Below are 12,769 nucleotides of genomic sequence, written 5' to 3' on the forward strand. Positions count from 1 at the left end.
AATATTTGAATAAATATTAAGAAAGAAATAGAACTTTCCTTCAAACTGCTGTTGATGCAGGAAGAGAAAAAATGCCCAAAAAACCACCCCAAAATTGTTGGCAATGCAATGTGGTAAATCTGTAGAATAAAAAACCCACAAAGTTCAGTTCAGAAAAGAGAAGGGCTAGGTGACTAACGTTATCTGGAGCAATCCCAGAAGGCATTACGGGTAAGGTCACCTGAGCTGAAATGTGAAGGGTTTGCTCCTAATAAACGGTCAGGAACAGGTGGGGTGAGAGCTGAGACAGAGGAGGAAGCAGAGCTGCACAGACCAGAGAGCGCAGAGCGCACAGGCGCTGGGGAACCTGGGGACGGATAGGGCTGGAGCGGCCGCTGAACCTTTACTATGTGCTTCACACAGGTCAGAGAAGATGCCAGTAGAATCTGCATTTTTAAAGGTTGCTTTTGCAAACTGCAGAAAGCTTTGAGGGGGAAGGGCATCAAGACAGGAAGCAGGGAGACGCTGAAGAGGCCGCTGCAACTGCCCATGAGGTCGACTTGGGCTGGACCCAGGGAAGTACATGGCGTTGGAGAAGATGGGCAGGACAGGATGGGCCACGTAACTGGCCAGGCCCGGTGCCACTGGAGAGGCGGGGCCCCTGTTCACGGGAAAGTCGTCCGGGAAGTACACACAAAGCTTTTTCTTGTCTTCCACAGCCTCCCCCTCTCACCTTGTCACGGTATTTTTTGTTTGTTATTTAACACTTTCTCAGCTAAGAAAACTTAAATTCTACATTTTAAAATAAATTTTATTCTTCATCTTTATATCATGCAATGCTAGTTTTAAATGCAAATATAGCCAGACCAGTGGTGGCACAGTGGATAAAGCATCGACCTAGCCTGACCAGGCGATTGCAGCCAGCATCAGACTGAGACTGCAGGAGCCAGGTTCAAAGCCCCGAGGTTGCTGGCTTGAGCGCGGGCTCATCCGGCTTGAGCCCAAGGCCGCTGACTTGAGCGTGGGATCATAGACATGACCCCATGGTCACTGGCTTGAGCCCAAAGGTCGCTGGCTTGAAGCCCAAGATTGCTGGCTTAAGCAAAAGGTCATTCACTCTGCTGTAGCCCCCCCTCCCCACCTCCTCGTCAAGGCACAGATGAGAAAGCAATCAATGAACAACTAAGGAGACTAAGGAGCCACAACAAAGAATTGATGCTTCTTATCTCTCTCCCTTATTGCCTGTCTGTCCCTATCCATCCCTTTCTGTGTCTATCTCTCTGTCTCTGTCACACACACACACACAAAAAAGCATCTACATGGGACACTGAGGTCCCAGGTTCAAAACCCTGAGGTCGCTGGTTTAAGTGCGGGCTCACTAGCTTGCGTGAGGGTTAGCCAGCTTAAGCGTGGGATCATGGACATGACCCTGTGGTTGCTGAGATGAGCCCAAAGGTTGCTGGTTTGAAGCCCAGGATCACTGGCTTGATCAAGGGATCACTCGCTCTGCTGGAGCCACCGCCCCCCCCCATCAAGGCACATATGAGAAAGCAATCAATGAACAACTAAGGTGTCACAACTATAAGTTGGTGCTTCTCATCTCTTTCTCTCTTCCTGTTTGTCTGTCCCTATCTCTCTCTCAGCTAGAGCGGCCATGTCCCGCCTGCAGACGTTCGCATCCACGTCTTAAACGCTGTTCTGGAAAAATATGAACTTGTGATGGGCTTGGAGTGGCCCAGAGGCAGTCAGTTTGAGTCCCCAGACATAAACCCTCTGACATCCCAGACACCCTGGAGGAAACCCATACTCCAATTACGTTTTCTAGTCCTTACGACGGAGGCTATTGCGGACTGCCTCTGTGTCATAGAAGGAACAATTCAAGTGCACTTTTTGATCCTTCCATTCCCCACTTGCTCCAGCTGAATGAATAATCTTGTTCTGGAACATGAGACCCAGAGGGCAAAGCCTGTCTAAAGAGATGGCATGGGAACTGAGCTATGAATGACAAGGAGGAGCCTTGTGGAAGGAGTATTCCAGGCAGAGGGAGCAGCCATCCCTCATCCAGCAGGGGGCTCTCTCCTGGGAGGTCTACCAGGAAGACAGTCAGTCCCAGGGACCTTCCATGTCCCCCTCCCTTCAAAGGGATATTTATGCCAACTGGTACATGTAGAGGGTGCTTTTCCACCCACGGCTCACTTAGCAGCCACATTAACAGGGTGCCACCTCTCCGTTTACAACCTTTCAACAGATGCCCCTCATCAGAGTCCACAGGGCCCTTTGTGATCTGACTGCTGTGTCCTTCTCTCGCCTCTTCTTGTACCTCCAACCCCCTTGCTCAGAATGCCTTGGACACATCAGCCTGCTTTCTGTTCATCACACATGCCTGTGGCCTTTGTACTCGCTGTTCCTTCTGCCTTGAATGTTCCTCGCATAGCTTGCTGCTTCTTCTCGCTTAGGTCGCAGCTCAAGTGCATCTCCTTAGCGATGTCCTCCCTGGCTTCGTTTGTCACTGCTCGCTCTTTATCAACTTTCCCAGGATAAGAACTGTCGTCCTCTGACATTCTTTGTTTATTTGCTTACTGTCTCCCTCTACTAGAGGCAGTGACTTGATGTGTCATATTGACCACCGTATCCCCAGCACCTGCTCACGTCCCAACTAATTACTGTTGAGTGAATGAAATGGATGTTATTTTCCCCCTGCCATTTTTTCTATTCAGATTGTGACCAAAAAACAAACAAGCAAACAGAAATCACAAAAGTGCAACATGTGACAGTTGAAAGAAAACTGAGATCACCTATCACAGCCCTTCCTCCACTTTGGGATGGAGAAGTAGAGGCTGGAGCCCCAAGGGATGGGCCCCACAGCGCACAGCTCCTCAGGGGCAGAGTCCAGACCAAAGCCAGTGCCCCGGAGTCAGTTTGGTGCTCTCTCTACAAACACAGTGGACAGGGCCAGGCTCCAAATCAAATGGATGTTGTGGCTCCGTGAACAGTAAAAAAGGGATGTATGATCAAAGGTAGAAGGAGAGAAGGAGAGCCTGGGAAAAAATTGGTATAAGATCTCTTAAAATAACTGGGCTGGTAACAAGGTCCCGTAATAACAGAAAAAGGAAAATATGTGTGTGAGGAAGAGGAGTGATTATTGTCAGCAGTGGAAGTGATGGGTACAATCTGGGCTCCACACCAGGAGCCCCACGACAGGCAAGGTGTGTGTGTGGGGGAGGGGGGCTGCCGTGAGACTGTTGGTGAGGAGACGTTGAGGCAGCTAGAACGGGCATATCCCCCCTGCAGACATTCACACTCATGTCTTAAACGCTGTTCTGGAAAAATACAAACTTGTGATGGGTTTAGAGTCAGTTTGAGTCCCCAGACATAAACCCTCAGATTCTGGTTGGTTCCTGGGTTATACCATATACATAATGAACTTGAATTGTGGTTGGTCCAGGGCTAAGAAGATTTACTCTGTGGGGAGAAATGATAGAGAAAGCCACTGGGTCGCTTCTATATTTAAGTCATCTTTTCTTCCTCCCAAAGCCATGCCCCGGCTTTGACAAATAAGTGACTGTTAAGGCAGAAAATGAGTCAGGAAATAGTGAAGAGAAGAGGGAGTTTGACTTGTTGGCTAGTATTATGCACTCTGCACTCTAAACACACACACACTCTTTTTCTTTATATGAATTCCAGCTTATGGCAGATTATGTCTGGGCCATGATGACTGTCAAAGACTCTAGAAAGAAGTTACCTCTGGTCCCTGGGGTGGGACCCCAAAATTTTTATGGGGTTAGAAAGGGATTCTAGGATTGAGTTAGGTAATAAAAACTGTCAGGGGAAAGGGTACAGGCATTAATATCAAAGATGGATATAGTGAGAGGAATCACACTGGTAGCAAGTAATTAAAGGGAGAACCCTGCTTTAAATGAAAGGATTTTGGAAGGTGAGACAACTTCTCAGGGTTTCACTGATCAGTCTACTTTAATGAGGTTTAGCTTATTCTCCCTGGGAAATGGACTGTGGAGGGTGTTTGAGTTATAAAACATAACTCAAAACCAACCAACAAAACACCTCTCTAAGGGCCATCAGAAGTAGCCTTGCTTTCTTTGCAGGTCAGCTTGACTCCAGAGGAATTTTCTGAAGAGCAGTATGAGATCCCAGGACTTGGCTCTATTCCGGTGGGAAAGTGTTTGGAGTACAATAGAACTTCCTCTGACTCACTGCACTGGTTGACAATGATTACTGCTGTTAGCTACATTTCAATTCAATTAATAGAAGAAGAACGTCTTTAATAAACTGGGAAGGAGGAAAGTTAGAGTAATGATTGCTTTATGGCAGGAGGAGCTGCTCATGCCAACCTTTCGCTCTGTCTACTCCCTTAAATAATACAAAGAACAGCTTGGTGGTCTTTGTTCTCTCTTTTATTGCCCATTTGACAATGCAAATAAGAGGGCAGGCTCTCCAGCCCGATGAGGAGGCTGTCCATGTGGAGGGGTAGCCTGCGTGGGGCTCATAGCCCAAGCAGGGTAGGAGGTCTGTCCGCCCTGGGCCAGTTGGAGCGGGCACTCGGGGCTCACGTGGAGGGAAGGGGGCATCATGTGTGTTGGGGACTGAATAAATAAACAGGACCTTGCCTGCAATTTTTCATGGCTCTCTTTGCTTGAATGCTTGCTATTCATGTTCTTGACCTTGGGCTACATCTCATTGTACATAAACACAGAAATTTGACTCTTTTTTTGACGTAGCACACCCAGAAGGAAGAAATTTAACTGAAAGAAATAACAGAACTTTGGCATCAGAATGGCTCGGACTGTAATGCAAGTCCCATATTGACTAGCCATGCAGGCTTGACCTGGTCTTGAAAAACAATGCTTATTGGGATTAAATAAAATGATGACTGAGCAATGGGTCTATGGCAGTGCTGGGACATCTTAGACTCTCAATAATCTTAGCCTTTTTTCTCAGAGCTGACCACATGATTTCCTAGACTAGGGATCAGCAACTGATTTCAGTGAAGGACCAGAGGGTTAACAGTTTTTTCTGTGCAAACTCACAGCTACTTACTCAAGCCAGTGAAGCTCATTAGCTATAAATTCGGACCAGCATTGTACATGAGTACAGTATTGCATTCCAAATCATATTGCAACTTAATATTAGCATTACTATAATTCAGGCATTAAGAAGGTCTCTAAATCTTTCTGTCTCCCCTATAAATTCCTACATAGAAATGTAAATGAAGCAGTTTCTTTGTACCTTATTGTGCTTTTAATTTAGAGGAAAATCTACAACGGCATCACCTTTCCTCCAATCTGTCTAGCTTTATAGTCTTAAAACTGAATTACTGATATATAATAGTTTTCTACTACTCATGGAATAACTCTCCTTTGTTGCAACATGGGGAGAAAACCCATGCTAGGCATATTATAGCTATGAATTCAAACTGGCCAGAAAAATAATCAGAGAAAGAAAAGGCCGTCTACGTGCCGTATAAAATTTATACAAACTTTTTCAAAGAAAATAGGTATCACAAAGGGGTGTCGCTGGACCCTTCACCGTTAAAGAGCCGTGAGCACACAGGAGAGTCTGGTTATGCAGTGCCTCCTCGGTGCTCGGCGACAGAGAAACCCTGACTGGTCTGAGATCCACACAACCAGCACAGCGTTTCTTCCTTCTGTCTTGGAGACACAATTCATCATGGCTCGTGAACAGTCCCGGAGCTGTCGGTGTAGCAAAGAAAAAGCAGTGTGCTACATTTAATCTAATGCTAAACAAGAACGGCAATCAATATCTTATGGAAACTCTGCCACCTACTCAGTGCCAACTAACCCCTAAAAGAACCCTTCAAGGGTGGTTGTCACCATTTTATATTTAAAGATACTAAAGCTCAGAGTTTAGACATCTGCCCAAGTTCATTTAAATGGCACTTAATCCAGGTAGACTTAAAATCCTAGACTTCCGTTGCTTCTCGGCCCTTTGGCTAAAATCAAGTGTAAAATCCCGGACTTCCCAGCTCTGAAAGATTATTCTGTTCATACCACACCCAGATGCGCCTTCCAAAGACTAGGTAAATAATCATGTAGTTAAGTACCTTGGAAAACCTGACCTGTGGTGGTGCAGTGGATAAAGCGTCAACCTGCATTGCTGTGGTTGCTGGTTCGAAACCTCTTGCTTGCCTGGCCAAGACACATATAAGAATTTGAGCTGATTCTTCTGCTCCTGCCGGCCCCTCCCCACACCTTTCTCTCTTAAATCAATAAATAAGATCTTAAAAAAATAAATAGCCAACTCTCTTTACCTCTTTGTTTTCTAATTAAAACCGCTTTTGGCCCTGGCCAGTTGGCTCAGTGGTAGAGCGTCGGCCTGGCGTGCGGAAGTCCCGGGTTCGATTCCCGGCCAGGGCACATAGGAGAAGCGCCCATTTGCTTCTCCACCCTTCCCCCTCTCCTTCCTCTCTGTCTCTCTCTTCCCCTCCCGCAGCCAAGGCTCCATTGGAGCAAAGATGTCCCGGGCGCTGGGGATGGCTCCTTGGCCTCTGCCCCAGGCGCTGGAGTGGCTCTGGTCACAACAGAGCAACGCCCTGGAGGGGCAGAGCATCGCCCCCTGGTGGGCAGAGCGTCGCCCCTGGTGGGCGGGCCGGGTGGATCCCAGTCGGGCGCATGCGGGAGTCTGTCTGACTGTCTCTCCCCGTTTCCAGCTTCAGAAAAATACAAAAACAAACAAAAAAAAAAAAAAAAAACCACTTTTACATTATCATCAGCCTTCAAGAAAATAAACCATGTCTTTAATTCAATTTTGCATAATAAGTTCTATTCAAATAAATATTTCAGCTACATTGTGGGTAATATAATTCCTTCTGAGCTAGTCTGAAAATCAACCCTTCTATTTAAGTTTCTTTTCCCTATATAAGTTGGCCAAATTCCTGCGGAAACTGACATAAATATACATTTAGACTAATTTTCAATTGCATAGTAGGAATTTTCAATGTCAGTGAGTAAATATTGCCAAACTGTTACATAAAGTATTAAAAATTCTGCATTTCATTTACATCTATTCATTTTTATTATACAAAAGTATAAAAAGGCAGTTCTGAACAGCTGCACTTTATGATTTGGAGAGATGAGCCAGAGAGTTAAAAATCAATTTAAATCTCAACATTGGCTGTACCTTGGAATCCGCTGGGGAGCTTTAAAATGCACGATGTCTGGGTCTCACACCTAGGGACTCTGATATGTCTGCTATGGGCTGGTGTCAGGTGTCAAACTTCCCAGTAAGTCTAAAGAGCAGCCAAAGTTAAGAAGGAATCAAAAAGAAACAAACGAAAAACCCATAGAATGTACAATACCAAGAGTGAACCCTAATGCAAACTATGGTTTGGGTGATTACAATGTATCAATGTAGGTTCATCTGTTGTAATGAATGAATTGTAACAAATCCTCTGGTGGAGAATATTGATAAAGGGGGAGGATACGGACATGTGCGAGGGTGTGTACCTTCCTCTTAATTTTGCTGTAAACCTAATGCTGCTCTAAAAAATAAAGTCTTCAATGATTTAAGAAAGCATATAAAAGAAATAAATATTAGGAAAAAAGAAAATTTCTTCTTTAAGGAAAGCAAATAAATATGAAAATGTTACTAGGAAAATGTTCAGTAAAGATAAGATAATATTAATTTAAGCAGTTCTTTTATTTTCTTTTTAATTTTTCCATTGATTTTGAGAGAGAAGAAAAAAGGTAGAGAAAAAGAGAAGCATCAACCCGTAGTTCCACTTAGTTGTATATTCACTGGTTGTTCCTCATCTGCACCCTGACCAGGGATCAAACCCACAACCTTGGCCCATCAGAATAAAACTCTATCCACTGAGGCTCAGTGGTAGAGCGTCGGCCTGGAGTGCAGGAGTCCCGGGTTCAATTCCCGGCCAGGGCACACAGGAGAGGCGCCCATCTGATTCCCCACCCCTCCCCCTCTCCTTCCTCTCTGTCTCTCTCTTCCCCTCCCACAGCCGAGGCTCCATTGGAGCAAAGATGGCCCGGGCGCTGAGGATGGCTCTATGGCCTCTGCCTCAGGCGCTAGAATGGCTCTGGTTGCAACAGAGCGATGCCTCAGATGGGCAGAGCATCGCCCCCTGGTGGGCATGCCGGGTGGATCCCGGTCAGGCGCATGCAGGAGTCTGTCTGACTGCCTCCCCGTTTCCAACTTCAGAAAAATACCAAAAAAAATTTAAAAAACAAAACCAAAAAAACCTCTATCCACTGAGCAGCCAGGCCAGGGTCTAATTTAAGAGTTTTTTTTTAAAGACTTGTTGTATGATATATAAAAACATACTTTAATAAAGAGGTACCTACTATGTGCGAGGGCTTTTCTAAGTGCTTTACATTTTCTGTCTCATGTAGCCAAATCATACTTAAAGGAAACTTATAGCTTTAACTGTACAGTTATATATATATATATATATATATATATATATATATATATATATATATATATATATATATAATATTGGAAAATAAGAAAAAATAAAAATAAATGATTCCAAAAAATAAATGATTCCAACACAAAATTTAAAAAACTAAAAGATAACAAATAAAATCAAAGACAGAAAATAAGGAAGGGGAAACAAAATGAAGATAAAGGCAGAAACCAACCAAATGGGAAATCTAAAGAGAAAATTAAAATAACTTAAAAATCAAATGTTGAAAGAGAAATAAAATAGGCAAGTCTATTCTGGCAAAGAAAACAAACAAAAGAAAAGAGATACAATATTATGGATAAAAAAGAGTCTAGCCACAGGAATAAAACAATTACAAGAGCATATAGTCAGTTAACTTAAAAATCTGTATAATTTTAAGATACTATTCTAGAAAAGCATAAATTAGTTCAAAATACTTAGAATACCTGACTAGGGAGAACTCGTCTTCAGCAGAGAGGACAACGAGGTAGTTAACCATTTACCTCCAGCACGAACACTCTCATTAAAATGAAAGATCTGTTCTTTCCCTCTCCCCCTTTTAGGAAGGAGACCTCCTCCAAGTCCAGTGTCTGATTTCCATTGCTGTCTCATTGGCCAGAACTTGGTCACATGGCCAAGGGAACTGGGAAAAGGTAAACATTCAGCTGGAAAGGAAAAAGAAGGGGAGCAAAGAAAAGAAGATGAAGAGCTACTGGGAGGCGGCTAGAAATATCTATTACAAACGGTAACAATCACCTAGACAAAGTAATGGTAAATATAGATAGTTTAGGTTTTTTTAAAGCCACAAAAATAACACCCCAGGAAATACAAATCAGAGTATTAAAAAAAATCAGAAAGCTATACTTAAAGATAGAAAAGAGACCTAAATGAAGGCTTTGGATGACTCAGAATTCAAAGATGTTAGTACTTCTCAAATTAATTAATAAAGTAAATACAATGCCAATCAAGTGTATAAGAGAATTATCTTATAAAAATTTTGAAAATTGTTAAAAAGTTCATCTGGAAGATCAAGGTCACAATATGGAAGATAAAATTCATAAGAATAGAGTAAGAAATTTTGACAGAGAAAAACAATGAAGAAGCAATTGCCATCTCAGGTATCAAACATACTCTAAAGCTGTTACAATTAAAATGCTGAAGTAGTTGACTTAGGAATGGATAAATAGACCAACAGAACATTGTATTCATGAGAATAAATTCATGTTAATTTAATATTTATGAATAAGGAAGCGTTTCTAATGTGTGGTATAAGATTGGACACTTCCACCTGCCCAGGCGGTGGTGCAGTGTATAGAGTATTGGCCTGGTACACTGAGAACTCTTGAGTTCACTGGCTTGAGTGTGGGATCCTAGACTTGATCCCATGGTCACTGGCTTGAAGCCCAAGATCACTGGCTTGAGCCCAAGGTCACTGGCTTGAGCAAAATATCACTGGCTCGGCTGGAGATCCCCCACCCCAGGTCAAGGCACATATGAGAAAACAATCAATGAACAACTAAGGTGCTGTTTCTCATCTCTCTCCCTTCCTGTCTGTCTGTCCCTATCTCTCTCTCACTAAAAAAAAAAAAAAAAAAAAAAAAAAAAAAAAAAAAAAATTAAATAAAGATTGGACGTTTTAGCAAATGAATTGGAATAATTGGAAAATAAAAAAGCTGAACCTACATTTGTCTTATTTAATTCTCACAATTTCACCAGTTACGTGTTATATTGAATTAAGGTATTTAACTAAGGGATGACAGAGTCAGAGAGACAGGAGATACGAGGCAGAGTTCTGCTGATATATTCCATTGCACTGTCTGTTGCTACCTTTCAGACTTCCAGATTTTCATTGGATCCCCTCTACTAATCCTATGAGGGTTATTCAGAATAGCTCAAACTCCATTCATTCTACAAATATTAATTAAGCATCTGCCTTGTTCAAGGCACATCTAGGTTCTGGGCCTAAAGCAGTGAACAAAATCAAGTTCTTTTCTTGTGGAGCTTACTTTACTAGAAAACTGACAAATAAAGAAGAAAATTATGAAATGTCAGAAAGGAGTAAATACAATGGGGAAATATTTAGCAGAATACAGACAGTAAGGAGTGCCACGGGCACTGCCATCTGTGGGCTCAGGCAAGAGAGGCCTCAGGCCCCCACTGTAAAAAGGCCCCTGCTTTCTTCTCGCCATGCCCCTTCCCAAGGGGCTGGGAGTTTGGGGGCCAAGGGGTCACACCCAACTGGAGCCCAGGCAGTCACACGTGTGTACATAAAGCCCTACTGGGCCTTTTAAATGCTTAGACATACATGTGGGCCTCCATTCACACTCTTGCCCCATCCCTGCATGTTAGGGGGCATGTCTGGCCAAAGGGCGAGGGTGGGGATTCCTATTTAATACAAGTAGGACAAGGAAGTCCTCTTTCGTAAAGAAACTGAGTAGACCGCTGAGGGAATGAAAGAGCAATCCTTGTAGGTAACAAAATGAACAAGTGAAATGATCAGATTTAAAGTAATTTAAAAGAATGTCTGACGAGTGGTGGCACAGTAGAGTGTCAACCTGGGACACTCTCTTTCTCTTTCTCTCTCTCTCTCTCAAAAAAAAAAAAAAAAAAGTAGTGCAAAAGAAAAAGTAAATGAGCCTATCGAATTGCAAACCACATACACATTTGTTTAACCTGAAAACCAATGAGAAGTGGTTCTTTTTATGTTTCTGAAAATCTCAGTTATGTCTATTGTGATCTAGTCAGCCTTTTAAACAGAATTATAAACGCCCAGCAACCTCCACGTCACCTGTGCTGTACGAGTGATTCCAGTCGAGGCCTGAAATGGAATGGCTGAGTGTGCAGTGAGGTCAGCAGCTATGTGTGGTGTGCGGGAGCAAGGGCTTCCTTACACTGAACTATAATTGGGCAGCATAAAGGCCAACAAGCCAGACTGGCAGCAGAAGAAGGGACTGAACTGAACTCAGTAATCTCAGGAACAGAAGTTGCATTAGCATTTCTGCCCATTAGTGAGAAGCATGAGGTTCCTTATAAATATGTACACCTTCAGCAAAAACGGTTCTGGCATACTGAATGCATTTATTCTTTTAAAAATTACACTCAGTGCCCTGGCCAGTTGGCTCTGCAGTATACTGTTGGCTTGGCATGTGGAAGTCCCGGGTTCGATTCCTGGCCAGGGCACACAGGAGAAGCATTTGCTTCTCCACCCCTCCCCCTCTCCTTCCTCTCTGTCTCTCTCTTCCCTTCCTGCATCCAAGGCTCCATTGGAGCAAAGTTGACCCAGGCGCTGAGGACGGCTCCATGGCCTCTGCCTCAGGTGCTAGAATGGCTCTGGTTGCAGTGGACCAATTCCCCAGATGGGCCAAACATTGGCCCCTGGTGGGCATGCTGGGTGGATCCTGGTTGGGTGCATGTGGGAGTCTGTCTCTCTGCCTCCCCGCTTCTCACTTCAGAAAAATAATTACACTCAGTTAATCATATTGTGTGACTAAAATTATGTAGAAGAAGCTATATTTGTGATGGGGAACGTATGACACATGTAGCCATTTTCGATGACACGCAGCCACATGTGGCTGCATACCAGAGAAGGACATTTCGTCCTCGGCTCTTGCACAGCCAAGTGTAGTAGCTGAGGATAAAACATTTGCTGTAGGGTAGACACTCTGTGCCGGAGGTCTGTAGGCCAAAACAACAGAACTCCGACACAGAGCGTCTAGTTCTGGGACTTCCGGTTAGGCCGTTAGGGGACCTTTGACCTCACTTCCGGCCGGTGGAGCAGGGAGCAGCGGAATGCCACGGGGGACGCATCTCTGGGGGCCCTGTGATCGCCATCACCAGCAACCACATAACCACAGCAACCATCATCCAATCTACTGTTCTGGGGTGTCGCGGATTTCTAATTGACCATCATTACTGAGATAAGTGAGGGGGAGGCTGGGAGAGGCGAGGGCCTGTGCTATGGGTGCCGTTTCCCACCATTAGAAATAGCAGCAGCCATCTTAATTTACATAAGATGCAACTTGCAGAATTTCAGGACAGCATCTGGGCTCAGGTGTTTGTTGACTTGAGGTCAAAGCTTGAGAATCTGGAAAGGTGCCGCTTGGAGAATCAAGAGGAGTGCCACTACGAACAGGAAATTTGGAGTGCCTGGAACCAATTACCAGACACTATTAGCACCCTGAAAAATATAGCAATGGCTTTACTCACAATTTTTCCCTCTACGTACTTTTATGAGACCTTATTCTCAGCATTAAATAATATCAAAACCAACAAAAGAAACAGATTGACAGATGAAGTTAGTAGCGCTTGCTTGGGCTTGATGTATACAAAATACTTCAATTGAAGATTTAGCCA

The 12,769-nt window shown here is 43.9% G+C and overlaps 1 long non-coding RNA gene across 1 annotated transcript; it reads right to left on the reverse strand.

The window, feature by feature from the left end:
• Positions 1 to 5,066: 5,066 nt before the first annotated feature.
• On the reverse strand, positions 5,067 to 12,547 carry LOC136387512 (uncharacterized). Its single transcript, XR_010748127.1, has 5 exons — positions 12,424 to 12,547; positions 8,863 to 9,081; positions 7,135 to 7,243; positions 6,059 to 6,143; positions 5,067 to 5,687 (listed from the first exon to the last, which is right to left on the reverse strand). It is a non-coding gene; the product is annotated as an uncharacterized lncRNA (long non-coding RNA).
• Between the last annotated feature and the right edge of the window lie 222 nt (positions 12,548 to 12,769).

Source organism: Saccopteryx leptura, chromosome 1 (assembly GCF_036850995.1).
Source record: "Saccopteryx leptura isolate mSacLep1 chromosome 1, mSacLep1_pri_phased_curated, whole genome shotgun sequence".
NCBI classification, from domain to species: Eukaryota; Metazoa; Chordata; class Mammalia; order Chiroptera; family Emballonuridae; genus Saccopteryx; species Saccopteryx leptura.